The sequence below is a fragment of the Plecotus auritus genome, assembly GCF_963455305.1.
Source record: "Plecotus auritus genome assembly, chromosome: 5".
NCBI lineage: Eukaryota > Metazoa > Chordata > Mammalia > Chiroptera > Vespertilionidae > Plecotus > Plecotus auritus.
The window spans coordinates 123,039,559-123,067,105 of NC_137776.1; the positions used below are offsets into that span (position 1 = coordinate 123,039,559).

Consider the following 27,547-nt stretch of genomic DNA (forward strand, 5'->3'; position numbering starts at 1 on the left):
ATTTTTTTTTTAAATATATTTTATTGATTTTTTACAGAGAGGAAGGGAGAGGGATAGAGAGTTAGAAACATCGATGAGAGAGAAACATCGATCAGCTGCCTCCTGCACACCTCCCACTGGGGATGTGCCCGCAACCAAGGTACGTGCCCTTGACCGGAATCGAACTCGGGACCTTTCAGTCCGCAGGCCGACGCTCTATCCACTGAGCCAAACCGGTTTCGGCTGTATAATATTTTTTATTTCAGTCAGTGTATGTTTAATTTCTAGTTGGTCCTTTTTCATATCTTCGAGGGTCTCGTTATATTTATCCGCCTTTTCTAGGATATTCTTAAAAAGTCTTATAACCGTGGTTTTGAATTCTATATCCAGTCGTTTGTTTTCCTCCATTTCTTTCGTTTGTGATCTGATTCTTTGACCCCGCATTTTCACTGATTTCCTGAGTTGGTAAGGTAGATATTTGTGCTAGGTTTCCAATATGGCCCAGTGGGTCTGCTTCCCCAGTTAACCTGAGGTGGACACTCTTGGTGCACCCCTTTGTGGACTGTGTGTACAGCCTTGTTGTAATTAAGTCTTTATTGTTGTTGGTATCACTGGGAAGAATTGACCTCCGGGCCAGTTGGCTGTAAGGATCAGCTGTGTCTATGCTGGGAGAAGTTCGGTGCTGGAGACAGCCTTATAGGATTAGACTTGCCAAATTGCAATAGCCTCTGTGCTCAGCTTGGATGGGGTGGAGTCTCAGTCTTGGCTTCCTGTCAGCCTTGCCCTTGCGCGCATGTGCGCTTTCAGTCCTCCGCCTTCCCCAGCTTGAGTCTCCGCCTGAGAGTCCAGACTCCCCCCACAAGAGCGTGGGTCCCCAGGGGCTCGCCTGGAACTGGGGTTCACTGCAGTCAGAACTGGGGCTCAGTGCAGTCAGAATCCTCTGACTCCCTTCCACTAGGGAAAGCCTGTGGCAACCTCCGCAGCCTTTGTGCGCACTGGCCCACGTGCGCCTTCAGACTTCTGCCTTTCCCAGCTCGAGTCTCCGCCCGAGAGTCCAGACTCCCCCCGTAAGAGCGTGGGTCCCCAGGGGTTCGCCCGGAACTGGGGTTCAGTGCCGTCAGAACTGGGGTTCAGTGCGGTCGGAGGCTTCCTTCCCCCTTCCGCCAGAGAAAGTCAGCCAGGCTCTCAGCCACCCTTCCTCTCTGCGCGCACAAAGCCCCTTTGCCATACCTCCAATTCTCTGTGAGCTTTTTTCTTTCCTTCTAGTTGTAGAATTTTCACTCAGCCAGCTTTCCTGTGGTTCTGGATGGTGTCCGTTCTGTCTTTTAGTTGTAGTTTTGAAATTGTTGTGCGAGGCAGCAGTTTAGGTGTTTACCTATGCCACCATCTTGGTTTCTCCTTATTCAACTAATTTAAAGAAAAAAAAGTTTACCCATTTCTTTCATCCCTCACCCACTTTTTCTTCTTCATATTTTTATTGATTTCAGAGAGGAAAGGATAGGGAAAGAGAGATAGAAACATCTATGATGAGAGAGACTCATTGACTGGCTGCCTCCTGCATACCCCCTACTGGAGATCCAGCTGGGGTATGTGCCCTTGATTGGAATCAAAACTGGGACTCTTCAGTCTGCAGGCTGACACTATCCACTGACCTAAACCGGCTAGGGTGCCCACCCCTACCTCTTGCAAACACCAATCTGTTCTTTATACCATTGACTTCTTTCTTTCTTCTTGTTTTGTTTTTATCTACATACTAGAGGCCCAGTGCACAAAAATTTGTGCCCTGGGGAGGGGGGGTCCTCAGCCCAGCCTGCGCCCTCTCGCAGTCTGGGAGCCCGCAGGGGATGTGCAACTGACAGCTTCGGGCCTAAGCCACAGTCTGGCCTCCCTCTGTGGGAGGCAATCAGCGGACCTATCAGGGGAGGCTCCGGCAGTGAGAGGCCGGCCCTGGCCCCCATCGCCCCACCTCCTCCCCCCCCCACCCAATCACCCCTCTATCACTGCTGGTCACCACCATCCCCTCTCCCTGCCCACTGGCACATGCCTTGGCTGGCCTGGTGCCACCTGCTCGCCGGCCCAACTCCCTACCGACTGGTAGTTCCACTGTTTGGTCCATTTGTTTGATTATATAGGATAAGAGAGATCATAGGATATTTGACTTTCTCTAATTATTCACTTAGTATAATGTCCTCCAGGTATATTCATGTTGTCACAAATGGCAAGATTTTTTTATGGCTGAATAATATTGCAGTGTGTATGTTTGTGTGTGTGTGTGTGTGTGTATGTAAAACAATTTATCCATTAATCCATCAATGGACATTTAAATTATTTCCATATCTTGGCTATTGCAAATAATGCCACAGTGAACTAAAGGGTGCATATATCTTTTCAAATTAGTGTTTTTGTTTTCTTTGGATGAATCCCCAGAAGTGGAATTGCTGGATCAGGAATCGAACCATGAACTCCTGGTTCATAGGCTCAGTCGTTGAGTGTCAGCCTATGAATCAGGAGGTCACAGGTTCGATTCCCAGCATATGCCTGGGTTGTGGGCTCAATCCCCAGTAGGGGGTGTGCAGGAGGCAGCCTATCAATGATCTTTCTCATCATTGATGTTTCTATCTCTCTCTCCCTCTCCCTTCCTCTCTGAAATCAATAAAAATATATTTATTTAAAGAAAAACATATATAAAGCATATATTTCAAAATTTAATAATTTGAAGTGTATCTATTTTTAATGTTTTGAAGAATCTCCCTACTGTTTTCCATAGTACTTGCATTAATTTCATTCCACCAACATTGCACAGGAATTCGCTTTTCTCCACATCCTTGCCAACACTTGTTATTTCTTTTCATTTTTATAACAGCCATTCTACCAAATGTGAGGTGATTTCTGATTGTAGTTTTGATTTGCATTTCCCTGATGATTAATGATGTTGACCATCTTTTCATGTACCTGTTGTAGTACATGAAAAGATGTTCATGTCTTCTTTGGAGAAATGTACATCCAGATTTTCTACCCATTTTTTTTTCTTTATTGCCACCCCCGCCTGCTGCTCTGCCCATTTTTAATTGGATTTTATTTTTTTGCTCTTGAGCTATATGAGTTCTTTATATATTTTTTATATTAGCTACTTATCAGATACTAGAGGCCCGATGCACTAAGATTCGTGCAAGAATGGGCCTTCCTTCCCCTGGCTGCTGGCACCACCTTCACTCTGGCCGGAGCCGCCTTTTCCCTCTGGCCTGGAGCTGCCTTTCTGCCTTCCCACACTTCCCAGAGGCCCAGAGCGGCTGGGGTGGTGCGGAATGCCTGTGTCATCACCATGGCGACGACGCAAGCATCCCACCCAGCCCTCGGCTGCTCGGTGCCTGCGTATGCCAATTAACCCACCATCTTTGGGTTAATTTGCATACTCACTCCTGATTGGCTGGTGGGTGTCACGAAGGTACGGTCAATTAGCATGTTACTCTTTTATTAGTGTAGATAGGATTTGCAATTATTTTCTCCCATTTAGCAAGTTGCTTTTTCATTTTATTGGTTTCTTTGCTGTATAGAAACTTTTTTTCTGCCGAAACCAGTTTGGCTCAGTGGATAGAGCGTCGGCCTGTGGACTGAAAGGTCCCGGGTCCGATTCCGGTCAAGGGCATGTACCTTGGTTGTGGGCACATCCTCAGTGGGAGGTGTGCAGGAGGCAGCTGATCGATGTTTCTCTCTCATCGATGTTTCTAGCTCTCTATCCCTCTCCCTTCCTCTCTGTGAAATATCAATAAAATATATTTTTTTTAAAAAAAAGAAACTTTTTTCTTAATTTTTGCTTTTCTTGCTTTTGCTCTTGGAGTCAGAATCAAAAAAAGTCATCACCACCCTAGCCAGTTTGGCTCAGTGGATAGAGTGTCAGCCTGTGGACTGAAGGGTCCCCAGTTTGATTCCAGTCAAGGGCACATGCCCAGGTTGTGGGCTCCATCCCAGGAGGGGGCATGCAGGAGGCAGCCAATCAATGAGTCTCTCTCATCATTGATGTTTCTATCTCTCTCTTCCTCTCTGAAATCAATAAAAATATATATTTTTTAAAAATCATCACCAAGATCTATGTCAAAGACCTTACTGCCTATGTTTTCTTCTAGGAGTGTATGGTTTCAGGTCCTATGTTCAAGTTTTTAATTCATTTTGAGTTAATTTTGTGTATGGTATAAGTCTTATACTAAAAGAGGATGGTCCAGTGTGATTCTTTTGCATATGGCTGTCCAGTTTTCCCAACATCAATTATTGAAGAGACTGTCCTTTTCCCATATATTCTTGGTTCCTGTGTCATAAATTAATTGACCATATATGAGTGTGCTTATTTCTTCACTCTGTGTTCTGTTCCATTGATCTATATGTCTATTTTTATGCCAATACTATACTGTTTTAATTACTATAGTTTTTAATTAATATAGTTTGAAATCAGGGAGCGTAATGCTTCTAGCTTTGTTTTTCTTTCTCAAGATTGCTTTGGCCCTTTGGGGTACTTGGTGGTTCCATACAAATTTTAGAATTGTTTGTCCTGTTTCTATAGAAAATGCCATTGAAATATTAGAAAATAAATATTAGAATATTTATATTAAGATAAATTTAATGTTTTTCAATCCTCACCTGAGGATATGAGAGAGAAAGAGAAAGAGATAAACATCAATGTAAGAGAGAAACATCAATCGGTTCCCTCCTATATGTGCCCGACCAGGACCAGACTTGAAACCTTGGTATGTGCCCTGACCAGGAATCGAACTCAAAACTTTTTAGTATATGGAATAATGCTCCAACCAATTGAGCCACCCAACAAGATCAATTAAGAGCAATTTTGGGGGAACATAGTATTGCATTGCTTTATACATGAATAAAAACTTGATAAATAATGATAATTATAATAGCTGCCACGAGGTTTAATAAGTGTATTATGTATATTAACTTAGTTAAGACTTATAAGAACCCCATGAGGTAGGTGCTGTTATTTCCTCCATTTTATAGATTAAGAATCTGTATTTCAGAGAGATTAAATAACTTGCGCAAGTCCACAGAGATCTTGAGACTAAATTGGATCCCAGGTCTATCTGATTCTGGATCCCTGGCTTTTATCGGGATTGCTCTCCCAAGAACATTTCCTTATGAAGGGGCTAAACACAGGCAGAAGAAATTGCCAAGAGAAGATTAGGGGAGAATTTAGTACATTGTGTGTGAAAGCAAGGATTTTGAACAGATGACTTCCAGTCACCCCCACCTACCCCAAAGTTTGTACACCTGGATCTGTCACTCCTTACTTAAATTAAAAATATTATTAGTTATAATGATAACAAATAAATATTCATTAACTTTTATGTGTTTTTACATGCAAGAGAATCCTCAATATGTTCTTCTGATTACAGATCATTAATTTTAGGCTATTCAAATAGTACATGCAAACTCCTATTAAAAAAAACTAAACTAAAACTGTCAACCAAATTGTAATATAGCTTTTTGCCTTTACATTATTATCCAATAGTATTATACCTAAAGCACATTAGATAACACTATTCTAATTTATTTAATTTTGATTTATGTATTTCTCAGTGTTTTGGTTTTTAATAGTACTTACCTTTTCTCTTGCAGGTTATTATTGTTAGTTCCAGGTTATTGAATACAGACAAAAATTGGAACATTACATGACATAGTCTATAATTTAAACTTTTCTCTAAGTTGGTTTTTCCTCCCAAGTAAATTTCAAGTAGTATACTGAATAAATTTCATTTAATAGTTAACTGAAAATTCAAAATGATAATATGTTGGCCTATATTCATTGACAATCCCTCAACTTGCACCTTTAAGTGAGGCTATGTTGTTAGGCATTGGCTATAATACTTAAAAGGAAATTATTAATAAATATATCTGCTTTTTTGATGTCATAGATCACATTAACATAATTTAGCATAGAAACAAAACTATTATAAAAATACTATAATAAAATAAAACAGGTCTATCATGAAACTGGGCCATATTCTGGAGTTCTGGAGATTTCTGCTTACAAGAAAAGAATTCTATAGGGAAGTAACTTGGGACAGGCATTGAAGGGCCAGTGCTACAGAAAACTCATCTCTTGCCAGGGAGTAATTCATGCTCACAAAGCATTAACCTGGGAGACAGTTTTTGGCCCAGGGTTGGGCAAGTTACCTAGGTTGGCACAATTGAACTAAAGGAAAAGACCTGGAAGAGAAGGTTTGGGAGGAAATGCCCTAAGGGCTGCTGGAAGCCAGCTTGCTTTCCTGAGGGAAGTCAGTCTCCAAGACAAAGCCAAATTACAAGGGAGGGGATGGGGCAGAGAAAATCACCCAGCAAATGGAGCCAGAGGGATCAAACAGAAGTTAAAGCCATACCCACCTCTGGACTTCCATTTGTGTGTCAGTAAATTTTTTTATTTTTAAAGCCATCCTATCTAATAAAAGAGTAATATGCAAATTGACTGTACCTCTGCTACAACCATAAGCCACGCTCACCAGCCAATCAGGAGGGAATATGCAAATAAACCCAACCAAGATGGCTGCAGCCACAGAGAGCAGGAGTGAGGCTTGGGTTTCCCTGGCAATGGAGGAAGCCAAGCTTTCCACCTGCCCTTGCTGGACCAGGCCTTCACTCCAGGCTACAAAGTTTCAATGATAGAAGATACATAAACCCAAACAGAAATGGCGGCAGCCACGGAGCTGGAGAGAGCAGGAGGCTAGGGTTGCCCGTGGCGATGGAGGAAGCCAAGCTTCTGCAGCCCTGGCCTGCTTTGGCCTCCGCTTAAGGCTACAAAGTTTCAATTATAGAAGATACATAAATCCCAACAGAAATGGTTGCCACCATGGAGCGAGCAGAAGGCTTGGCTCCGCTCCAGCCTACAAAGTTTCAATTGTAGAAGATAAATAAACCCCAGATACCAGGGCCTCTGCTTGGGTCACCAGGGGGTGTGGCCGGCCTGCAAACCACCACAGGCCCCTCGCCCAGGCCGCCCCATGCCCCAAGGGAACCCCCACCCTGATCCAGGACACCCTTCAGGGCAAACCAGCTGGCCCCCACCCATGTACCAGGCTCTATCCAATCTAATAAAAGAGTAATATGCAGATTGACCATCACTCCAACACACAAGATGGCTGCCCCCATGTGGTCAAAGATCCTGCCCCCATGTGGACACAAGATGGCCACCACAAAATGGCCAGCAGGGGAGGGCAGTTGGGAGGGATCAGGCCTGCAGGGGAGGGCAGTTGGGGGCGATCAAGCCTGGTGGGGAGGGCAGTTAGGGGTGACCCAGCTGGCAGAGGAGGGAAGTAGGGGGTGACTGGGTCTGCAGGGAAGGGCAGTTGGGAGGGACCCAGGCCTGCAGGGGAGGGCAGTTGGGGGAGACCAGGCCTGCAGGGGAAGGCAGTTAGGGGTGACCAGGCCTGCAGGGGAGGGTAGTTAGGGGCAAACAGGCTGGCAGGGGAGCAGTTAGGCATCAATCAGGCTGGCAGGGGAGTGGTTAGGGGGTGATCAGGCTGGCAAGCAGAAGCAGTTAGGGGCAATCAGGAAGGCAAGCAGGCAAGCAGTTGGGAGCCAGCAGTCCTAATTGTGAGAGGGATGTCCGACTGCCCGTTTAGGCCCGATCCCGGTAGGATCCCTACCGGGATCGGGCCTAAACGGGCAGTCGGACATCCCTCGAGGAGTCTCAGATTGGAGAGGGTTCAGGCTGGGCTGAGGGACACTCCCCCCCCCCCCCCGTGCACTAACTTTGTGCACCAGGCCTCTATTATGAGATAAATGTCTGATACTTGCAGCTAAAAGCCTCTTAACGGCATTCTTGACATATTGAGGGTCTTTACAACTCTTCCATTATATGTGTTGTAAATATTTTCCCTTCAGTACATAGGTTATCTTTTGTTTACCTCTCAGACAATAAAATGTATTTAAGTACCAGCAGGTGTGGCTCAGTTGATTGGGTGTCATCCCTCACGCCAAAAGGTTGCTGGTTAGATTCTTGGTCAGGTTACATGCCTGGGTTTCGGCTTGATCCCCAGTGGGTGGGTAGAGTGTAGGAGGCAGCCAATCCACATTGCGCTCTCACATCAATGTTTCTCTCTCTCTCCCTCTCCCTTCCTCTCTCTTAAAATCAATAAAAACATTTTTAAAATAAAAATAAAATGTATTTAAAGGTATAAAGATTAAAATAAGTGTGATATTATTATTCAATTAGAAAGATAGGTCAGTGGAACAGAATATTTAACTCAGACACAGATAATATATATACAAAACAATTTGTAACAAGATAAAGTTGGAGAAAGATGAATTTTTATTGTTTTGTGAGTCATACCACAGCAAAATAAATTGTAATTGATTAAAGTTGTATCAAAAAGCAAAGTTATAAAAATGTTAAAATAAAATATAACGATATAATTTTGGCTCAAGAAAGATTTTTCTAGGTTTGAAGCCAAAGGTAAAAACCATACAAGATAAGATATGGCTACACAAAAATTAAAATGTGTTCCATTTTTATCGATTAGCATTTTTCAGTTGGGAAAGTAATACATATTCATTGTGAATTCATTGTATATTGATATAAAAACACCAAACAATACTAATTGTCAAACTAGTTATTTTATGTGAAAAATAATGTCCTTTTACTTTCTTCAACCCCTCACTCCATAGGTGACTATTTTTAATAATTTGTTCATATATTTCCAGACCTTTCTCAATACACATATATTGTGTGTACCTAAATACATAACCTTTTCAAAACAAGAATCATCCTGAGTTATATTTTGCACCTAGTCTTTCTCCCTCAATAGTATATGATGGACATTTTTCCTTGTCAGCACATATGGAACTACTTTACTTTTTCTAACATTAGCCTTGTATATTCTATTACATGAATGAATGACAATGTATTTAAATCAATCACTTATTTATTAATATTTTAGGTTTTTCCAGTTTGGAAGACTTTATTAAAGAGAAAGTTACAATAAATATATGAAGGTTTACCATTAATAATCTATATAAATGGCTCTTTCAAATCAATTAAAAATTCATATGGCACATTTACATAAGAAATGACATAAAAATTATATTTACATGGGAAAATGGACAGACAGTAATATGAAGGACAATAAATATATGCAAATATTTGTCCAATAAATATTTGCAAACTGAGATGCTGCCTTTTATCTAGCAGATCAGCAAAGAGGAATAAAAAACAAATGAAAAAAAGAGGAAGTGTTGGTGTTGGGAAAAAAGGTACTTTTATGAAGTAATCTGGAAGAGTTATTTCATACCTACTTTCAGCAGTACAGTATGAGTGTTTATTAAATGCCTTAAAACTATGCATAGCTTTTTAACCAATTAGTTCATCTATAGAAATTTTAACTAATAACTCAGGCTACTTCTTTTTTTTTTTTTAAACATATTTTATTGATTTTTTACAGAGAGGAAGGGAGAGGGATAGAGAGCGAGAAACATCAATGAGAGAGAAACACTGATCAGCTGCCTCCTGCACACCTCCCACTGGGGATGTGCCTGCAACCAAGGTACATGCCCCCGACCAGAATTGAACCCGGGACCCTTCAGTCCGCAGGCCGACGCTCTATCCACTGAGCCAAACCGGCTAGGCAACTCAGGCTACTTCTTAGTTAATTTTTAGTTAAGGCCATTATATGATTATTTAAATCCTATAGTTTAAAGTAGCAAATATTTGCACAACATCTTCAGGCTAGTCCATGGTGGATGTTTTCAGAGTACTGGACCCACAAACTGTGCACCCCTCACGGTCTCCTGTGAAACCTGAGCCAGCTGGGTAGCTTTCTCTCTCTGTCACATAACCATGTTCACCATAGGGACTGCTAATTCACCAGCTGCCCACCTTAACAAATTCAAGAACAAGGCAAAAGACAGTAAAGCTATGAGGTGGTACAAAATAGAAGTTAAATCTGAAGCTGGGCTAAGAAGGATGACCAGATGCTAAATAATTTTTCCTGATGATGCTACTTCTCCACTGAGGGAGAAAAACAAAAGAAAACAAAAAACAGCAATGCCCTATCTGGTTTGGCTCAGTGGATAAAGTATCAGCCCTTGGACTAAAGGGTCCCGGGTTCAATTCCAGTCCAGGGCACATACTCAGTTGCAGGCTCAATCCAGGAGGCAACCAATCAATGTGTCTCTCTTACACTGATGTTTCTCTTTCTGTGTCTCTCCCATTTGCTCTAAAAATCAGCAACAACCGGAGAAACCAAGATGGCGGCATAGGTAAGCACCTAAACTGCTGCCCCGCACAACAATTTCAAAACTACAACTAAAAGATAGAACGGACACCATCCAGAACCACAGGAAAGCTGGCTGAGTGGAAATTCTACAACTAGAAGGAAAGAGGAAATCTCACGGAGAAGGAGCGGCAAAGAGCTGAGGTACGGAGACACGCGTGCGCAGAGAGGAAGGGCGGCAGAGTGCCTGGCTGGCTTTCTCTGGTGGGAGGGGGAAAGAAGCCCCCGACTACACTGAACCCCAGTTCCGACTGCACAGAACCTCAGTTCCGGGCGAAACCCTGTGGACCCAGGCTCATACAGGGGGAGTTTGGACTGTCAGGTAGAGAGAAAGGCACACGGAGACTCGGAGACTCAGGGGAGCCGCGGCGGCAGGGGTGTGGAGGCGCGAGTGCACACAAAGACTGACTAAGGATGTTACCACAGGCTAGCCCTAGCGGAAGGGAGTCAGAAGCTCCTGAGGCACTGAACCCCAGTTCTGACTGCACTGAACTGCAGTTCTGGGCGAGCCCCTGGGGACCCCACGCTCTTACGGGGGAAATCTGGACTGTCAGGCGGAAACTCGGGAACCGCGGAAGGCAGAGGTCTGGAGATTCGCGCACAAAGGCAGGGCTGATGGGAAGCCAAGACTGTCTGCCCCGCCCTGAGACTCCACCCCATCCAAGCTGAGCACAGAGGCTTTTGCAATCTGGCAAGGCTAATCCTAAAAGGCTGTCTCCAGCACCAAAAATCTCCCAGTGTAGACACAGCTGATCCTCACAGCCAACTGGCCTGCAGGTCAATTCCTCCCAGTGATACCAACAACAATCAAGACTTAACTACAACAAGGCTGTACACACAGTCCACAAAGGGGTGCACCAAGAGTGTCCACCTCAGGTTAACTGGGGAGGCCGACCCACTGGGCCATATAGGAAACCTAGCACACAAAGCCACCCTACCAACTCAGGGAAGCAGTGAAAAATGGGGAGACGAAGAAACAGATCACAAACGAAAGAAATGGAGGAAAACAAACGACTGGATATAGAATTCAAAACCACGGTTATAAGGCTTTTCAAGAATATCCTAGAAAAGGCCGATAAATATAATGAGACCCTCGAGGATATGAAAAAGGACCAACTAGAAATTAAACATACACTGACTGAAATAAAAAAATATTATACAGAGACCCAACAGCAGACTAGAGGAACGCAAGAATCAAGTGAAAGATTTGAAATACAAAGAAGCAAAAAACACTCAACCGGAAAAGAAAAAAGAATCCAAAAAGTTGAAGATAGTGTAAGAAGCCTCTGGGACAACTTCAAGTGTACCAACATCAGAATTATGGGGGTGCCAGAAGAAGAGAGAGAGCAAGATACTGAAAACCTATTTGAAGAAATAATGACAGAAAACTTCCCCCACCTGGTGAAAGAAATAGACTTACAAGTCCAGGAAGTGCACAGATTCCTTTTTCCCCCAAACATAAGGAATCCAAAGAGGACCACACCAAGACACATCATAATTAAAATGCCAAGAGCAAAAGACAAAGAGAGAATATTAAAAGCAGCAAGAGAAAAACAGATAATTACCTACAAGGGAGCACCCATAGGACTGTCAGCTGATTTCTCAACAGAAACTATGCAGGCCAGACGGGAGTGGCAAGAAATATTCAAAGAGATGAATAGCAAGAACCTTCAACCAAGACTACCCAGCAAAGCTATTATTCAGAATGGAAGGTCAGATAAAGAGCTTCACAAATAAGAAAAAGCTAAAGGAGATGACACCACCAAACCAGTATTATATGAAATGCTGAAAGGTATTCTTTAAGAAGAGGAAGAAGAAAAAAGTAAAGAGAAAAATTATGAACAACAAATACATATCTATCAACAAGTGAACCTAAAAATCAAGTGAATTAAAAATCTGAGGAACAGAATAAACTGGTGAATATAATAGAATCAGGGGCATAGAAAGGGAGTGGACTGATAATTCTCAGGGGGGTGCAGGAAGAGACTGGACAAAAATCATACACCTATGGATGAGGACAGTGTGGGGGGAGGTAAGGGCAAAGGGTGGGGTGGGAACCAGGTGGAGGGGAGCTATGGGGGGAAAAGGAGAAACAATTGTAATAATCTGAACAATAAAGATTTATTAAATTAAAAAAAAATCAGCAACAACCAGGGCACTGTAAATTGGTCTGTTGACATTGTCAAAGCCATAAATAGCAACACTTTGGAAAACCAGCTCCAAACTACTCAAGCTGCTAGGACACTGCTTTCTAGGGAAAAAGAGCCACCCATAGACAACATAATCCAGGCTAGTTTGATTCCAAATTTCTGTTCTTCTTGGGAAAAACTGATTGTAGTCCCATTCAGTTTGCATCTGCTTGGGCCCTCACTATCACTGCTTCCAGGACCTCAGAACAGACCAAGGCTGTAGTAGATGCAGGTGCTATCCCAGCATTCATTTCTCTGTTGACATCTCCCCATGCTCACATCAGTGAACAAGCTGTATGAGCTCCAGGAAACATTGCAGGTGATGGTTCAGTTTTCCAAGACTTAATTATCACATATGGTGCAGTGGACCTACTGTTGGCTCTTCTTACAGTTCCTGATATGTCATCTTTAGCATGTGGTTACTTAGTAACTTTACTTGGACACTTTCATACCTTTGACGCAACAAAAAATCTGTAGCCGTGTTAGATGATGCTGAGCAAATTCTTCCTATTTTAATTTGTCTCCTGCAACATGATCCAGAAGTATTAGTAGACAGTGCAGGGCCATATCCTACTTTATTGATGGTCCAAATGAATGGATTAAGAGCCATAGGAAATATTGTTACCTATGGGCAAATGAACAGACTCAAGTTGTACTGCGACATATGGGAGCACTTGGCTGTCTTTCCCAGCCTCCTAATGAACTCCAGAAGGAAGCTATGTGGACAATGTCAAAAATCACAGCTGGCCACCAGGACTAGATACAGCAAGTTGTGAATCATGGATTAGTCCCATTCCTCATTGGAATTCTCTCCAAAGTAGCCTTTAAGGCATAAAAGGGAGCTGTGTGGGCTGTGACCAACTCTACAAGTGATGGAACAGTTGAATAGATTATATACCTTGTTCATTGTGGCATTATAGAACCTGTGATATCTTACCTGTGAAAGATACCAGAATTATTGTGGTTATTTTGGATGCCATTTCAAAGATCTTGCAGGCTGCTGAGAAACTAGGTGAAACTGACAAACTTAGTGTAATGGTTGAAGAATGTGGAGATTTGGACAAAATGGAAGCTCTGCAAAACCATGAAAATGAGTCTGTGTATGAGAAGTGTTTCTCTGTAGAGGAGAGGAAGATCAAAGTGTTATACCAGAAACTACATCTGAAGGCTGCACATTCCAAGTTCAGGTGGCACTCTTGGGAACTTGACTAGGACAAAGAGTTGTTGTGGACTATGTTTGGTATAAGTTTGCCTTACTGTTTCTCTAATAAGAGCTCTCTTTTAAATGTGATTGATTATTATAGCACTTTTTACAATAATACTATATTTGAACAGTTCCAAACTATAGATGCTATATGAAGCTTCTCCTCCCAATAGGTTTCTTATTCCTGTGTGCAATTTCATATCTTGAAGTATCCTGTAAATTTCGCCCTTAAAAATAAAATGAGGGGCTGTAAGAGATTAACCGAAGGACTTGTACCCATGCATATAAGCATAACCAATGGATACAAGACACTGGGGCGGGGGGGGGGGGCAGGTAAAGGCATGTACTGGGGAGTAGGGGAGGCCGGGGGGGAGGTCAATGGGGAAAAAAAAGGAGACATATGTACTACTATTTGTAATACTTCAAACAATAAAACGATATTTTATTAGTAAAAAAAAATAAAAAATAAATAAAAATAAAATGAAATAAAATAATACTCAACAACTAAATTTTAGGACATCTGTGAGAAGGACTGCTATGCATCATATTAAGATTGATATTGAAAAACATTTTTATATGGAAGAGTGCAGGCTAATAAATTATATGCACAGATGATTGCTTTTCAAATTACTGTGAATACGCATACGCCTACATATATGTATAGAAAAATACTGCCACTAAGATTGGTGAGATAATGGAGAAGTTATTTTCAATTTGCTTAATCATATTTCCAATGAGTGCACACTACAATCATCTAATGAAAGCTTTTACAAACTGTTTAATAAAGAGTATGCATTGGTATAAGCTAAAAAATAAGGCAGTCCATCAGAAGCTGACTGTGAAGGAAACAAAAGCAAACAGAGCAGCTGGATGGCTGCTGGTAAGGAAGGTTTGCTCTCTCTTTTGGAGAATAGCAAATGGCTCCCTGTGGGTTGGCGTTTTCTCTGTGATATAAGGATGTGTGACTGTCATGTCTTTATTCTTAAGCCAAGTGGAAAGAGAACAAAGCAGTTCAAAGAAACTGATAAGGACCTTTAACAGATGGGGGATGGGGACAAGGGAACTAAGGAAACTAAACCTCAATTAACTCTTGAAGTAATTTTTTTGTAGCAAGAGCATAGTCTGGACTTGATGAAGCTAAAGAAAAACCTCATTTAGCTCTTATTACCAGAGGAATTTTGGGACTAGATTGGCCTGAACTGTGGAGACCATCTTGGCAGAAGACCTTTTGTTAAGACTTACCTTTAGGGTCCATTACAAAGAAGCCTTCCTATTCAGTCTGGGCATAAAACCAAGATGTGATGTATTTTGAAATGTGGTAAAAATATTGTATTTAGCCTATGGGGTATGTTTTCAATAAAATCTTGCCTGGTAGATTTTATATCTAAATAGAGTGTTTAGCAATAGCCTTATATGTATTTTTATATTAGCGAGAAGAGGAATATAAAAAAATGTTAATCTGCCTCTTGGTTAACCATTCCTACTCTTGAAGTCCAGTTGTTTGAACATTGTGACCCTAATCAAGATAGCACCACATATAACTTATAGCTATGAAAACCAAAGGAACAGTGACCAGGAGGCTGAATTTGAAACCTAAAGCTATAGTGGAACATCAAACTCAGCAAAACTATTAAGCCCACAATTAATGGGTAAGTGACTTTTGTAAGATTGGGCTTATATTTAGATTGTTTGGCAATAGCTTATTATAGCATACAACTGATAATTCTCTGATAAATTTGTAAGTAATGACTTTTCAAGTGAGTCACACAATCTTTTCTACCTAAAGACATCATAACTGAAAAGTAATCCTCAGGACCTCCTCTCATTATAACAATTTAAACAAATGTAAGGTATATTAATTTATTTGCTTAACATCGTTTGTTAAATGCCTATACTAGTTGATTTAATTGATAACATACTATATAGTCAAGGTTGGCTGCCAGATATGAGCCTTTGGCCTCACCAAGGATGAATTAACCTCATCCCTCTCAAAGCTGGCCAGATCCACTCATGTAGGCAACTGTTTACATTTTTATCCCTCTTTAGAAAAATATATAGAAGCTTATTATTTGACACCAGTTCTCCTGTACTTTCTTTGTATTCTGAATCTCACTGTTGGCCTTTTCTGCCATGACACTGGTTTGTGAACTTAGCTTTGGATTCTGATTTTAGTTTATTTGGTTTCCCATATTTTGGATCCTACCTTTGGCATGTTTCTTAACTTTTTTTTTCTTAATATATTTATATTGATTTCAGAGAGGAAGGAAGAGGGAGAGAGAGATAGAAACATCAATGATGAGAGAGAATCATTGATCGGCTGCCCCCTGCAAGTCCCCCACTGGGGATCGAGACCACAACCCCGGGCATGTGCCCTTGACTGGAATCGAACCTGGGACCTTTCAGTTCACAGGCCAATGCTCTATCCACTGAGCCAAACCAGCCAGGGCTGTTTCTTAACTTTTGTTCCATCCTGAACTTGTGTCTCAACTCAAATTCCTGAACTTGACACCCCCCAAGCTCCACGCACACACCTCTTAAACTGAGATATTATTTCCTAATTCCTAGAGACTGAAACCACAGGGGAGATATTAACTCAGCTAGAAAAGATGATCTCTAGATATAATCTCTTCTGAGATGGAGGGTCCTCACATAAAAACCAAAATGTGTTCATCCAAAACACATTGTGCAAGAGTTATCTGTTTGTACAGGTTTCCCCCCAACAGAACAAGAAGAACCTGCTAGACTAGTTGCCATCTCTCAGAAAAGGCATCCATCCATGTGATACACACTTGAGACCTGTCTTTCATTTAATGTTCGTCTCCTCATTTACCACCCAGATACAGACATTTACCTCAATAGCCGTCTGCTTCATGGATAGTTTATTAGAATGAGCTGATTTTCTTGTACCTTAGTTCTGTTCTGGTGTTATTTCACTGTTAAAACCCTTCTGATTCTGTCACCACTCATCAGCCCAGGTAAATATATATCTGTGAACAAGTGAATGCATGAGGCATCAGCATATGCTTACTTAGCATGACTTTAGCCAAATACTCTCATCTTATTATGAGTGTATGAATTTGATGCCAGTTGGACGCACAATCACAGGGATCTTGTTAAAATGCAGACTGTGATTCAATAGGTGTGGATTGCTCCTGAGATTTATTTCTAATAAACTCAATAGTGCTGCCCACGCCACTGGTCCTGGGATCCCACTTTGCCTATTAAAGAGACCACATGTCTAGGAGTAAATCTGCTTTCTCCCTCAGGTGTTTGTGTGAAGGCTGCCTCTCCCCATATTGGCAGCACAATCACTGCTTCACCCACTCATACCCCTCCATCCCCACCCAAGCTCTTCAACTGGTTTATAGTTCTTAAGACTTCAAGTGCAGGACCCACAGCTGTCTGACCTGCGGCCAGTTCTTGGTCCCAGTAGAGACCCTTTGTTCTGTTTCTCTTTGAGGTGCTGCCACCCAGGGAGGGAAGGTCTCCCCTCCCTCTTCCTGGGAAACCAGATTCTTTGTTTGTATTTATGGCCCATTAGCTACCTTTATCTAAAAGATAAAGAAAGATCCTTGGAAACCAGCTGCCCTTTGCTCAGACTATTTCATTGGCTTTGATATAAATAAGCCTCTCTTTTCCTCCAAACTTGCTGTTTACTTTATAGGGGAAAGTGGTTATAGCTCAAAACTTGTTTTGATCTCAAAATTCCTTAAGTCCTGGGGCTATTGGTAAACGTTTTAGAAGCCAGTCCCTACTAGGTTTTGTGTTAGCTGTTTTCAGACTACATAATTGTAGACTTAGAGAAGAGGAAGGGGTTTTCAGTAGTTTTAGTTCAACCCCTTCATCTGACAGATAGAAAACAGAAAGAAGCCCATGGAGTTTCTGTATTTTGCCAAAGATTGGGATGCTGGGTTCCACACCTTTAAACTGTGTTCCAGGGAACACCAAGGAGCTGCTTAGATCTGGCTGCACTGAGTGTTTGGAGGACTGGAGGCTTTCTTCCTCCCATATCTCAACCAGAGGAGTTCCATTTATAATACTTTCATCTGTTCCAACGTAGGTCTTATTTGAAGGATGAGTTTTATATCTACAAAAAAATTTAAACCACTTCACCATTCTGCCTGCAAATGAATCTTAATTTCATATCTACAGTTTAAGAGAGTCATATTTTTGTATTCTCATTTTAATGGTAGAGTTTGAGCCAGAGCTAAAATTCTACATCTGTAGAAAAGCTAAGGAAAGCAAGTCTGACACTTAGAACATTTAAATGTAATATTTAAATACTCTTTAATAATGGAATTTTATATTAGTCACTAACTCATGCTATGAAAATATAAATTTTACACTTAGAAAGATAGATCTTGTACTATCTCATCTAATCTCGTATATTCTCATGACATTTTCAAACCCTTACATTGGAAATTATTCATAGTCACATTTTTTTAAAAATATATTTTGTTGATTTTTTTTACAGAGAGAAAGGGACAGAGATAGAGAGTCAGAAACATCGATGAGAGAGAAGCATCGATCAGCTGCCTCCTGCACACTCCCCACTGGGGATGTGCCCGCAACCAAGGTACACGCCCTTGACCAGAATCGAACCTGGGACCCTTCACTCCACAGGCCGACGCTCTATCCACTGAGCCAAACCGGTTAGGGCCATAGTCACAGATTTTCACCCAAATCTTGGTAAATTTATTGAGATATAAATCACATACCAATTTTATGTGTCAACTTGACTGGGCTAAAGGCTGCCTAGATAGCTGGCAAAACATTTCTGGATGTGTCTGTGAGGGTATTTCTGGAAGAGATTAGCATTTGATTCAGTAGACTAAGACGAGACCTGCCCTCAATATGGGTGGGCATCATCCAATCCATTAAGGGCTGAACTAGAACATAAAAAGGAAGAAAAGTTGAATTTCCTTTCTCTTGAGCTGGACTGTTCAAACTAGGAGTTAAACATCAGTTCTCCTGACTCTCAGGCCTTCAGACCCAATGAATTATGCCACTTGCTTTCCTGGTTCTCCAGCTTGCGGATGGCAGATTGTGGGATTCCTATGTTTATTATAGGAATGTATTATATATATACTAGTACTAGAGGCCCAGTGAACGAAATTCGTGCAAGGGGCTCAACCCTCGCAGCCACAGCTTCGTCCAGAAGGTCATCCAGTCGAATTAGCATATTATGCTTTTATTATTATAGATACTCTAGTGGCCTGTTGCGCGAAATTCATGCACGCGGGGAGGGGGGGGGGTGTCCCTCAGCCTGGCCTGCAGTCTCTCCATTCTGGGACCCCTCAGGGGATGTCCAACTGCCAGACATCCCTCTCGCAATCTGGGACCGTTGGCTCCTAACCACTCACTTGCCTGCCTGCCTGATCACCCCTAACCACTCTGCCGGCCTGCTCGCCCCCAACTGCCCCCCCGGCCTTTTCACCCCCAACTGCCCCCCCCTTGCCGCCTGATCACCCCCAACTGCCCTCCCCTCCTGGCCTGATCGCCCCTAACCGCCTCTGCCTCGGCCCCACCACCATGGCTTTGTCCTGGAAGTTCTCCCCGGAAGGTCTCCCAGTCTAATTAGCATATTACCCTTTTATTAGTATAATCTGTTTCTCCGGAGAATCCTGATTAGTACACTATATAATTCACCTATTTAAAGTGTAGAATTCATGACTTTTAGTCAATTCATAGAGTTGTGCAACCATCATTACTATCTACTTTCAGAATATTTTCATCACCCCAAAAAGAAACCTTGTATCCATTAGCAGCCACTCCCCATTTCCCTATCCCCCAACCCCTGACAACCACTAATCTACTTTCTCTCTCTGGATTGCCTATTCTGGATATTTAATACAAATGGAATTGTACAATATGTGGTCTTTTGTATCTGGCTTTTTTCACTTAGCATGTTTTCAAGATTCATCCACGTTGAAGCATGTATTATTGCTTCATTTCTTTTTATGGCTGAATAGTATTCTGTTGTGTGGCTATACCACCTTTTGTTTATCTATTGATATACATTTGAGTTTTCACCTTTTGGCTATTGTGAATAATACTGCAATGAGCAATAGCATACAACTATGTGAGTACCAGTTTTCTATTCTTTTGGGTATATACCTAGGAATAGAATTGCTAGGTCATATGATAATTCTCTGTTTAACTTTATGAGGAACCATTAAACTTTTTTCCACAGTGGCTGCACCACTTTACATTCCCAGTAAGAATGTACAAGAGTTCCAATTTTTCCACATTCTTACCACATATCTAGGATATATAAGAAATGCCCTTATCAGACATATGATTTACAAATATTTTATCCCATTCTGTGGTTTGTGTTCTCATTTTCTTTGGAAGCAAAAAAGTTATACATTTATCTATATACCAATATAGCCATTTCTTTTTTAGTTGCTTGTGCTCTTGGTGTCATATCTAAAAAAAAATCATAGTCTAATCCAAGGTCCTAAAAATTTATGCCTATGTTTTATTCTAAGAGTTTTATGGTTTCAGCTTAATAATAATTGAGTTATTATGCATAGTGCGAGGTAGGGGTCCACCTTTATTCTTTTGCATGTAATATACATTTGTCCCAGCATTATTTGTTACAAAGACTCTTCTTTCCCCACTGAATTGTCTGGCATCCTTGACTAAAATCAATGAACTGTAAATATAAGGGTTTGTTTCTGAACTATCAATTTTATTTTATTGAGCTGTCTATCCTTATGCCAGTACCACACTGTCTTGATTATTATATCTTTGTATTAATTTTCAAAATCAGGATGTGTGATTCATCCAACTTTGTTCTTTTTTCAGGTTGTTTTGGCTAGTCTTGCATTTTCAAACTATTTTTAGGATCAGTTTGTTGATTTCTGCAAAACAGACAATTGGAATTTTGTTAGGGGTTCTGTTGAATGTGTAGGTCAGTTTGAAGAGTACTGCTATTTTAATAATATTAAATCTTCCAATCTATGAACATGGGATGTCTTTCCATAAATAGTTTGGTTCACAGACCCCCTTTGAGTTGTACCTTTGTTCTCAATACCTGTTTTGCTTTGAACACCTGTTTGTCTTCAAAAAGGAGGTGATATGCTGACTCTTGAAGCATCACTGAGCTACAGGTAAAGCTTCAACCAGTCAGCCAAGCTAGAGACATTAAGTCATCTTAGAGGGCTTTCTCATATCTGTTATCTGATTGGTTGCCCAGGCTTGTCAGTCATACTTCAAGACCTCCTGATAGGAGGCAGGTCAAAGAATTTGCAGTAATTTTTAATCCACCTTGGGTATAATATACTACCTACCTGGGAGTTGTTGTGAGGATTAATTGTTTTAGGACTTGTAAAGTGCTCAGAACAATTAATTGTGCCATATAGTTTTAGCTCCTTTTTATGAACATGAATATAATTTATGGAAAGGATATATTTGGGTGTGTACTCCATTTTTCTTTATGATGGAGAACACAACACTTGAAGACTGCTCTCCAGTGTCATTTGGTTCAGTGTTAGTGTTCTTCTGAACCCACTACTATGTGAATTCCTCAAGGTCAGGAACTTGGTCAAAGTTTTTCTTTATAGTCCAATGCCTAATACAGTGCCTGGCACATGGTAACTGTTCAGTGATTTGTTTTTCATTCTTCACCTGAGGATATTTTTTCCCATTGATTTTTAGACAGAGTGGAAGGGAAGGAGGAGGGGGAAGAGAGAGACACATCGATTGGTTGCCTCCCACTCGCACCCTGACCGGGGTCAGGGATCGAACTTGTAATCAAAGTATGTGCCCTTAGTCAGGAATTGAACCTGAGACCCTTCTGTCCGCAGGGTCAGACCACTAAACAACCAGCCAGGGCTCTGTGATTTTTTTTTTTTTTTAAAATAAATGAGTGGCCCTGGCTGAGTGGCTCAGTTGGTTGGAGCATCGTCCTGTACACCAAAAAGGTTGAGGGTTTGATTCCTACTCAGGGCACATATCTAGGTTGCGGGTTCGATCCCTGGTCGTGGCGTGCACAGGAGACAACAGACCAATGTTTTTCTCTCACATTGGCGTTTTTTCTCTCTCTCCCTCTCCCTCTTCCTTCCTCTCTCTCAACTCAATTTTTTAAAAAATAAAATAAAACAAATCCTCCAATGAGGATTGAAAAAAAAAATGGGTGGAAAGAATGAATGGAATAGGATGACATTGCCTGCGACCGATGGGATTCCCAGGACACAGAACTTTCAGTGCTAACCCAAGAAATTCCCAGGCAAACCAGGATGAATTGGTCACTTTAAGAATAAGTGTATTAATACATTTTCCAAAAGAGACCATGCCCTAGCTGGTTTGGCTCAGTGGATAGAGCGTCGGCCTGCAGACTGAAGGGTCCTAGGTTCTATTCAGGTCAAGGGCACGTACCTCGGTTGCAAGCTCCTCCCGGTCCGGACCCTGGTTGGGGCGAGTGCGGGAGAAAACCAAGTGATGTATTTCTCTCACTTCACGTCGATATTTGTCTCTGTCTTTCCCTCTCTCTTCCACTCTCTCGAAAAATCAATGGAAAAATATCCTTGGGTGAGGATTAATAATAATAATAATAATAATAATAATAACCAAATTTTAAAAGAGATCAAAGTTGAAACAACAGTGAGATGATATTCCTAGGTCAGCCCATCAAGGCTTGGCAAACTCATAACTCTTGTTAAAACTTTTACGCCTTGGAGTTGTTTGTTTGCTTGTTTGTTGTTTTTGTTTTTGTTTTTAAATGAAACCTTCCTTGAGCACAGTGCATATAAAACAAACTGGTCCCTGGTTGATGTGCAGGAAGCCGCACCTAGAGCTTTGGCCCTGTCTTCTCTTCCCTCTATCCCTAAAGCATCTCTGAAAAATCCTAGGGCATTACCTTGGAAGCCACTTATGTAGTAAATCATGGCCTCAGGGCCCCCTGATGTCCCTGAACTCTGACCATTTGGCTCCTCTAAATCTGCTCTTCTACAGCCTGGAGCCTTCCTCTGGCGTGAATAGTAGAAGCTGGGTAAGGCAGGTGGACAGCTCCCGGGCAACAGAGGCAGAGGGAGTTTATAGCACTAGAAAAAGTGCTAGCCGGATGTTAGAGGTCACCCTAGAAATAGAAATGGGGACATTTATGAAAAGGAAGCAGTATCAGCACCGGAGCACTCAAGGGCCAGAGGAGTGAGGCAGAAGAGCCACTTGTTTGTGCCGTCATCTGCCAGGCAGGAGCTGATTGACTTTATAAACATTGTATCATTCCTGACTATTAAAGGAAGAAAGCTATTGTTTGTATTAAGATCCTTATACATGTGAATAATCTTTGTCACAGTAATTTCACTTCTAATAATTTCCACTAAGGGCACAATCAGAAATGTGAGGAAAGACATACACCAGGACGACGACAACAAAAAGCTATGCAAGGGTATTCATTGCAGTTTTGTAACAGTAAAATCCAAGAGGAAGGGATATCGGATATCTGAGCTGAACCTTAGAGGGTGAGTAGAAATTAACCAGGCTTATTGGGCAGGGAGTAGAAAGAGGAGAAGGTGTTCCAGCTATGGGGAACAGCATGTACCAAGATACAGAGATATGACAGAGTCTGGTGCATTGAGGAATTATAAGAAATTGGGAATAACTAGAGTAAAAGATACACTGTTAATGGGGTAAGGGGGTGGGGGGCGGGGGGAACATGGCTGGAAAGGACGAAAAGGTCAGAGGCAGAACAAAATTTAATTCCTGTTTTAAAAATCACAGTAATTTTACTCTTGAGTGAAAAAACACATTCTTTAAGTTGGCATGTATACACAGATGAGAAATCTAACCCTGTTTGCAGAAAATTCAAACCAAGGGAAGTAGTGAATTATCCTTAAGTTTACACATTACTTGAAACAATAAAATAAGGAAGATTAATGAGTCATGCTACTTTGATGTCAGATACATTGGTGAAAGTTCAAGAACTGGTTATCTTTATAAAAATATTGCTCTTTACTTTACAAGGCTATCACAACGGTTCCAGAATTACTTAGATAGTTTTGTTTCCCATGCAAAAAGTGACGTTTTTAGCCAAGATGATTGTAAATATTTTTTGCATATTGTTAATGAACTATGTCCATTTGCATAATAACAGTTGCTCGCCACTCGGCTGGTGTGGCTCAGTGGTTGACTGTCAAACCATGCACTGGTCGGATTCCAGGTTGGGGCACATGCCCGGTTTCAGGCTTACTCCCCAGCAGGGGGCTTGCAGGAGGCAGCTGATGATGTTAATGTTTCTCATCTATGTTTCTCTCTCCCTCTCCCTTTCTCTCTAAAATCAATAAAAACATATTTTTAAAAAACCCAAACACTTGCACACTCATTAAAAAACATTGCTCCCCAATTTACCATTATCACATTGATTTGGTCATTACCAGCTGTTGTTCCACTTGCCTATTTTTAAACTTCTCTTACAATTCCCTGTTTATCTGCCCCACCGGCAACTTTTTTTTTTTTTTTGCCACTTCTACTGCCAAATCATCATCTCAAAGGAAGCTTTTTGTTTCACCTCTTCCCACCACCTCATTGTTCTCTGAGCACAAAGACCAAGACCAGAACAAAGTACCACCATAATACTACTTATTGCATCAACAAATGATGGGCCAACGGCAGTACTTGCTCACAGGTGCTCACAGGTAGAAGATTATCAGATTCACTGGACTGGTGAATTGAAACAATTGCATCTTAAAATGTCCTTCTGTGAGCCTCAAATATTTAAGGATCTCAGAGAAATGTAATTAAATCTGAAGGAACAATTCATAGAAGAAGAACCAGTCTTAGATCTAATCATAAGATTATAGAATTTTAGAGGTACACGCTAGTGTGCAATTCAGAAATTATCTTATCCGGCTCCTTACAGATGAAACAGCTGCAACACCTGGGAAGATAACATGGTGACTGTGTGACTTTGGGCAATTATTTTCTCTTTGCCTTACTTTTTTTTTCCTTTTTTTTTTTTTTAATAAATCTTTATTGTTCACATTATTACAGGTGTTCCTCTTTTTTTTCCCCATAGTTCCCCTCCACCTGATTTCCCACCCCACCCCATTCCCTTACCCCCCGCCACTATCTTCATCCATAGGTGTAAGATTTTTGTCCAATCTCTTCCTGCACCCCTCACGCCCCCTTCCCCCTGAGAATTGTCAGTCCACTCCCTTTCTATGTCCCTGATTCTATTATATTTACCAGTCCATTCTGTTCTTCAGATTTTTTATTCACTTGATTTTTAGATTCACTTGTTGGTAGGTATGTATTTGATGTCATTTTGTTGTTCATAATTTTTATCTTTACTTTTTTCTTCTTCCTCTTCTTAAAGAATACCCTTCAGCATTTCATGTAATCCTGGTTTGGTGGTGATGAACTCCTTTAGCTTTTTCTTGTCTGTGAAGCTCTTTATCTGACCTTCAACTCTGAATGATAGCTTTGCTGGGTAGAGTAATCTTGGTTGTAGGTTCTTGCTGTTCATCACTTTGAATATTTCTTGCCACTCCCTTCTGGCCTGCATAGTTTCTGCCGAGAAATCAGCTGACAGTTGTATGGGTACTCCCTTGTAGGTAACTAACTGTTTTTCTCTTGCTGCTTTCAAGATTCTCTCTTTGTCTTTTGCCCTTGGCATTTTAATTATGATGTGTCTTGGTGTGGTCCTCTTTGGATTCCTCTTGCATGGGGTTCTGTGTGCTTCCTGAACTTGTAAGTCTATTTCTTTCACCAGGTAGGGAAAGTTTTCTGTCATTATTTCTTCTAATAGGTTTTCAATATTTTGCTCTCTCTCTTCTTCTGGCGCCCCAAAAATTCGGATGTTGGTACGCTTGAAGTTGTCCCAGAGGCTCCTTACACTATCTTCATATTTTTGGATTCTTTTTTCTTTTTGTTTTTCTGATTGGGTGTTTTTTGTTTCCTCATATTTCAGATCTTTGGTTTGATTCTTGGGGTACATTGATCTACAGTTGAGTTTCTGTATATTCTTTATTTTAGACAGTGTATGCTTAATTTCTGACTGGTCCTTTTCCATTTTTTTGGCATTCTCATTAAGGTCCTTGAAGGTATCACTAAGCTCCTTGGAGGTCTCATCAAGTTTCTCGGCAGTTTTTAGAAGATTCTTGAGTAACCTTATAAATGTAGTTCTGAACTCTATGTCGTCCAGTAGTTTGCTTTCCTCCATTTCTTTCATTCGTGACGTGTTTTTTGTCTCCGCATTTTGCTGCTTCCCTGTGTTGATGGAGTGGCTTTGTGTGGTAGGTGACCTATAGGGGCCAGTAGCTCAGCCTCCCCAATCACCTGAGGTGGACGCTCTTGGTGCACCCCTTTGTGGGCTGAGTGCAAAGTCTTGGTGTAGTTAAGCCTTGATTGCTGTTGGTACACTGGGAGGAATTGACCTCCAGGCCAGTTGGCTGTGAGGACCCGCTGTGTCTATAATGGAAGAACTGCTGCGCTGGAGACATGCTTATGGTGCAGGACTTGTTTCAGTGGGGCTTTGGTGCTCACTGAGTCTGCCTCTTGAAGTGTCACTTATGGATGTGAGGAGTTGAAATCTGGTGTCTCACACTGACCACTAGGTACACTGGCTTCTGGATCTCCAATGGGGTGCAGGTCAGCTACTGTCTGAGGCCACCCAGCAGGAGCTACAGCGAGAACTACAGTTTTCTCCTCTTTGCTTGGGGTTTGGAGGTTTTGGAGCTGTCTGACCCAGGCTGCAAGTTTGCTAGGTTAAGCTGCAATAGGGCAGGCCATTCATATGCTAAAGCCGCTGCTTGGAGCTTGGGTGGGTTTGTAGGTTGTGCGGGGCAGGGTCTCAGGGCGTCACTAGGCTAGGGCGTAGCAAACAGCGATCGCTGCCAGTAAGCCGGCTCTGCGTCTCCGACCGTGTCCCCGCGTCCCGCACCCCAACACAGTAAACAATTATTCCTGCGCATAGCCCTGCAAGCAAGCCACCCTCACTTTCCGACCCGATGGCAGACAGTCCAGCTTCTCCCTGTAGGAGTTTGGGTCCCCCGCGTCTCCCCAGAAACTAGATTTCAGAGTAATCGGGAGCTTGTCTCCCTTCAGATTGAAAAAAGCAGCGCTCCCAGTCACCCGCCGCCAGCCTGATTCACGCGCCTCCGTACCTCAGCTTTTCAGCGCTTGTACACATCTCAATGCTCTTTTCTCTTTCCTTCTAGTTGTAGAACTTCCACTCAGCCAGCTTTCCCGTGGTTCTGAGTGATAGACATTTTGTCTTTTAGTTGTAGTTTTGAAATTGTTGTGCGAGGCAGCAGTTTAGGTGTTTACCTATGCCGCCATCTTGGATCCTCCTCCAAGGGAGATATTTTTGAAGTGCTCTGCCTTCCTTTTCTTATCTATTAAATTGATCTTACCAGTACCTCTACCTCAGAGGGTATATTGTAAGGAATGTGAGACAATGCAATTGAAGAACTTAGAGCAGTGCTTAGCCCAAATATATCATTCAATAAATGTTTGTTGTTATGACTATGGATACAATAATGAACAAGGGGTCCTGAATCTCCTATTAATTTGCAAAGACCTCAGAAGGCTCCTCAGTTTTACCTATCTGTGAAATGAAGTTCGACTAATTAGGTCAATGGTTTAAGTTGTATGGTGGAGCCCTAGAAGGACTACAAGGAGGGCATGGGAGACCAGCAGGCAGGCATCAAACTCCCATTCTCCTTCAAGCAAAGCTGTTTGGATTTTATTTTACTTCTTATATTTTTGTTTGAATAAGAGTTCTCAAAAATAACAACAACAATTACATAACAAAATAGTCTTTTAGGTTTCTTTCAGCTCAAGATTCTGTGATTTTTGCAATGATAGCACTGTGTCCCTGTGTTATTCTGGTTTTGAAATAAAGACAAGGGTGTTAAAGTTTTAAGGATAATATCAACTTATGACTGTAGGCACAGAGC

General features: G+C 41.6%; 1 protein-coding gene and 1 pseudogene across 3 annotated transcripts in view; both read left to right on the forward strand.

Moving 5' to 3' along the window:
• PLIN2 (perilipin 2) overlaps positions 1–27,547 on the forward strand; it is a 123,500-nt gene that overhangs the window by 33,321 nt on the left and 62,632 nt on the right. Inside the window, exon 2 of one of the 2 annotated variants that reach the window (XM_080667676.1) lies at positions 10,205–10,394. The exons of the other annotated variant lie outside the window; for it this stretch is intronic. The gene's annotated coding sequence lies outside the window, so the exon portion shown is untranslated. The remainder of the gene's footprint in view (positions 1–10,204; positions 10,395–27,547) is intronic. 2 annotated transcript variants of the gene reach the window in all.
• Positions 9,815–13,347, forward strand: LOC308248311 (importin subunit alpha-1-like; annotated as a pseudogene). Its single transcript has 2 exons — positions 9,815–9,999; positions 12,395–13,347. The product of its transcript is annotated as an importin subunit alpha-1-like (transcript).